Source organism: Elephantulus edwardii, unplaced genomic scaffold (genome assembly GCF_000299155.1).
Source record: "Elephantulus edwardii isolate Elephantulus edwardi_28Jun2011 unplaced genomic scaffold, EleEdw1.0 scaffold00134, whole genome shotgun sequence".
In the NCBI taxonomy this organism is placed as follows: Eukaryota; Metazoa; Chordata; class Mammalia; order Macroscelidea; family Macroscelididae; genus Elephantulus; species Elephantulus edwardii.
In genome coordinates, this window is record NW_006399884.1 from 6,046,869 (window position 1) to 6,051,816 (window position 4,948).

The window sequence follows — 4,948 nt, forward strand, 5'->3', positions numbered from 1 at the left end:
TATGTGTATATATGTATATGTATAATATATATATGAAAGATATCCCTCCTTCACATTTGGAAAAATAGGTCATCACCTGTGGAGAGGCCACCAGAGGGCATATATTCAAGAGGGAGTCACCCTTGGCTGTGAACCTGCTGACCTATGGAGAGCAGGGGAAGAAAAGGGATGGTTTCTTTTACTGCAGGAATCCCCGAGTGGATTTCCGCATATAACTGGAACCAGGGCACAGTGATGAAGGTAACGCTTACTTATTTTACCCAGCCAGCGTCCACCCTTTTCTGTCTGACTTCTTTAGCTCAGCACAGGGTTTTCAAGTCCCATCGACACTGTGGCACACACTACAATGTCATCTCTCTTTAATGTTGAGTAGAATTCCTTTGCACTTCTAGATACCATTTTTAAAATCTACTCATCTGTTGATAGACATTTGGGCTGTTTCCACCATTAGGCTGCTGTGAAAAGTGCAGCCTAATGCAGTCTCCAGAACAGAGCAAGCCTATCCTATGGTACAGGGTTCAGTTCTAGATCATTGCAATAAAGTAAATATTGAACAAAAGCCAGTCACATGAAATTTTCAGTTTCTTAAAGCCTATTAGTGATGTTTACTCTACACTGTGATGCAAGAAGGGCACTCTGGTGGTATAGTCTGCCAGGAGTTACAGAGTTAACCCAAAGGCCTCTCTCCAGCAGACTGAATTCATCAGTGTCTCCTCAGGAGAAAGATGAGACATTTCCTCCCACCTGATATATAGCACTAGAAACCTGCTTGAGAGTCAGCTCTGAGTTGATTGCAACTCAATGACACTGAATTTTAGCGAGCAACGCAATGAAACAACAGCTGATTGTCATTCAGACACAGCCAACTCATAGCTGACACTCCAGTGAGTTTTTTGGAAGCTATAAATAGTATGGGAGGAGATTAGCATGACGGATATGAGAGCATGTTGAACAGTTTTGAAATACTGTGAGAATGGTCCAAGTGGGTCACAGAGACATGAAGTGAGCACAGGCTGTGGGGAAGAATGGTGCTGATAGACTTGTTGGGTGCAGAGTTGCCAAAAGCCTTTAATTTGTGAGAAGAAAATCATTGTCTGTGAAATGCCACAAAGTGAAGTCCAAGAAAAGGAAGTCTTTCCATCTAGGCTGGGGTGTGTGTGTGTGTGTGTGTGTGTGTGTGTGTGTGTGTTTAGAGAAGAGAATAAGAGAAGAGGGGGACATTAAGCTGCCCCGAAGAAATCTTCAAGTTCAGTGGCTAAGGAAAGACAGCAGGAATGGATGAAGAAGCGGGTCATTGATTTCAGAGCAGAAAACCATTTCCAGAGGAAAGGTGAGAGGCTGGAGCAGCAGAGGACAAGGAGTGAGGGACGACCACTGTGGTCATTCCTCAGTGCTTCCTTAACAGAAGTACCATGGGCAATTTACTTTAAAGATCAGAAATGTATTTGCTCACCTTTCTGGAGGCAGAAAGTCCAAATCAAGGTCTCATCTGTGAGCATTTCTTTCATTGTGCAGTATCTGCCTGCGATCCATTATGTTCCTTGGCTATCTTTGGGGATCCTTAATGTTCTTTGGGGTCTATTTGTCCTCTTTGTGTATGTATGTTGTCTGTGTCTATTCTGGCCTCAAAAGTAATTCAATTTTGTTGTTGTATACTGACCACAGCTGGCCCTCCGTCAGGTTTTCAGAGGCAGTTAATCACACGGGAGGAGATTACCTCTCCTTCTCCCATGGAGCCTTGAACTGCGTGCTTTTGGAATTGCAGTGCTGCTTCTTGCTGCTACCCTATACTGGCATGGCCTCATGAGCATTACAAAGCTTCACATATACCAATTATCCAAAGCCAAACCTAGCCTGCTGCCATCAGGTTAGTCCCAACTCGCAGCAATCCTACTACAGGACAGGGTAAAACTCCCCCATCGTTTCAGACACTGTAAGTATTTACTGAAGCAGACTGTCTCCTCTGTCTCTCAATAGAGCTAAGGATTTGAACTGCTGATCTTTGGGTTAGTAGCTGTATTCTTTAACCACTACATTACCAGAGTTCCTTATCCACAGGTACAGGGGCCAAACATTCAATGCACACTTTAGGAGACACAATGAAATATATAATAGTCACAGTTTTAAAAGAAAAATTGATACCTTTGAAGTGTGGTTTTGGAAGAAAGAACTGAATATCCCATGGACTTCCGGAAAGATAAACAGGTATGTCTTGTAGAAGGTGACGCTGGAGTGGTCTTTGGAGGCCAGGATGGTGAAGCTTCGTCTTATAGACTTTGGGCATGTTGTTAGGAGAGGATATTCTTTAGGGTGGCATCATGCTTGGAACATGGGGCAGTAGCGGGGACAGTCAAGGAGAGGAAGACCCTCAACCAGTGGATTGACAGAGTGACTGCAGCAAGGGAATCGCGTATGTCAGGGATTGTGAAGTTGGCTTAGGGTTCAGGTCTGTTATTCATAGGGTCACTGTGCATCACACTCAACAGCACCTAACAACAACAACAACAACAACAACAACAACAACAATGTAGTTTTGGAAAGGGGAAAATGCACAAGGACATTGTAACGATTGTGAAGAACTTATTGCAGGACTCTGTGCATGTATAAATGATGAGTTCACTGAAGAAGTGACTGAAACAAAGGAGTGACATGTGTGGCCTGTGGGTGTTGACATTAACAGGGCAATGAGGCTTTCTGAATCCTTTGACTTCAGTAACCCACTTATTATCTGGTTTAATTGTCGTGTGGGGACCAACAGGTACAAATTCAAATTACAGTTCTCTTTCAGGGACCATGCACTCAGTCTTGTCTCATAGTGGACACTGACAGAGGAGAACAGCCTGTTGGGTGACCTTTGCAGGAGCAGATCAATAGTTCTTTCTCCAGTGGATCCTAACCAACAACCTTTCAGCTAACAGGAAGAGTTTAACCATTGTGCCATTGGGGCTCCTTTTAAAGAGATTACTTTCTTTCAAAGATATTCAAACTGCTGATCTTTCAGTTAACAGAAGAGCACTTAGACATTGGCCATCTGGGCTCCTTAAACTCATACTATCCTGCCGAAGTGGGTATGCAGACACTCTGTCCCTGACTCTTTGTAGATGAGTACTTAAGGGTGTTCTGACTGTGTTTGCTGTGGACAGACTTGTCCCAGGAGCAGACAGGGCTCCTCGCAGTTCCCAGATAGCAGGTTGGATCAGGGAGCCAGGCTTTGGACAAGATGAAGAATAAGAAGCCATCACCTTCCCCCAATAGCTGAGACTGAGCCTCCGTTGTTCCTTTGTGTTGCAGCATCTGAAAGCAGAGCTTTATCACATCCAAGAATAAAAGGCGTATATTTTCCCCAACCTAAGTACACCACGGATGGCCAGAACCAACCAATCTACCTTGGAAACAGTCCAGCCAGTGTGTGAGGATGGGGAGAATTTGGTTAGGCATGCTATTAGCAAAGACCAGACCTGGGGATAGACATTGTGCTCACTAAAGTAGCGGGTCAGTGAGGAAGAGGAAGGCTCTCAAAGAGGTGGAGTGACAGAGTGGCTGCAGCAATGGGCTCAAGTACAGTATCAACTCTGAAGTGTTTCATTCTGTTGTATGTGAGATTGCTGAGTCAAAATCAATTTGACAGCATCTAACAAGAGGCCGTGGCACTAGGGACATTATAGCTAATGTTAGATGGATCTTTGCTGCAAGCAGAGAGTACCAGAGGACTGTCTATCTGTATCTCATGAGTCCAAATGCAAAGGCATTTGACTGTGTGGATCACAACAAACTCTGGCTAACTTTGAGAAGAATGGAAATCTCCGAACACATGATTGTGCTCATGTGAAATCTATACTTGGACCAGGAGGCAGTCACCAGAACAGAGCAAGGAAACACACTGCATGGTTCAAAATCAGGCAAGGTGTAGTCAGGGATGTGTCCTGTCTCCCTACCTTTTCAATCTATATTCAGAACTGATCATCTGGTAGGCTGGGCTCTATGAGGAAAAATGTGGCATCAGGATTGGAGGAAGATTCATCAATAACCTGCATCATGTAGATGACACAGCCCTGCTTGTGGAAACTGAGGAGGACCTGAGGCATTTGCTGCAGAAGGTCAAGGACTGTAGTCTTCAATAAGGATTAAAACTCAACATTAAGAAAACAAAGATTCTCACCACTGGGCCAATTGACAGTTTTATGATAGATTGTAAAGAAATTGAGATACTTAACAGGTTCCATTTTCTTGTCTCCACAGTCAACACTATTGGTATCAGTAGCCAGGAAATCAGAAGATCAATTGCACTAGGAAAATCTGCTATCAGGGACCTCTTCGGAGTACTGAAGAGCAATAATATCAGTCTAGAGGCTAAGGTATGCCCATTCCAGGCCATAGTCAGCACAATTACTTTCTCTGGATCAGAGAGCTGGACACTAAGGATGACAGAAGAAAAATCAAAACTTCTGAGTTGTGCTGGAGAAGAGTATTGAACATATAGACTACTAAGAGAACAAAAAGGTTTGTCCTGGAGAGGATAGAACCAGGATGTCCCTTGGAGGCAAGGATTTTGAAGCTCCATCTCACATACTTTGGCATGTTGCCAAGAGGGATCAGTCCTTGGAGAGGGACATCATGATTGGAAGGATGGAAGGACAGCTCAAGAGAGGAAGACCCTTGATGAGATGGATTGACTCAGTGACTGGGGTAATGAGGTTAGATGTGTTGGAGACAATAAGTTTGGCTCAGGATAGAGCAGGGTTCAGAGCTCTTGTCATAAATGACTTGACGACACAGAACAATAACAAAAAGCTCTGGTGGTTTAGTGATAAGGAATTGTGCTACCAGCTACACACAGTTAGAACCCACCAGCTGCTCCACAGAAGAAAAAAATGGGCAATCTCCTTCCCTTGATTGGCTGGGTCTGAAAACTTCATGACGGTCAGCCATGGGTTTTTCATGACTCAGA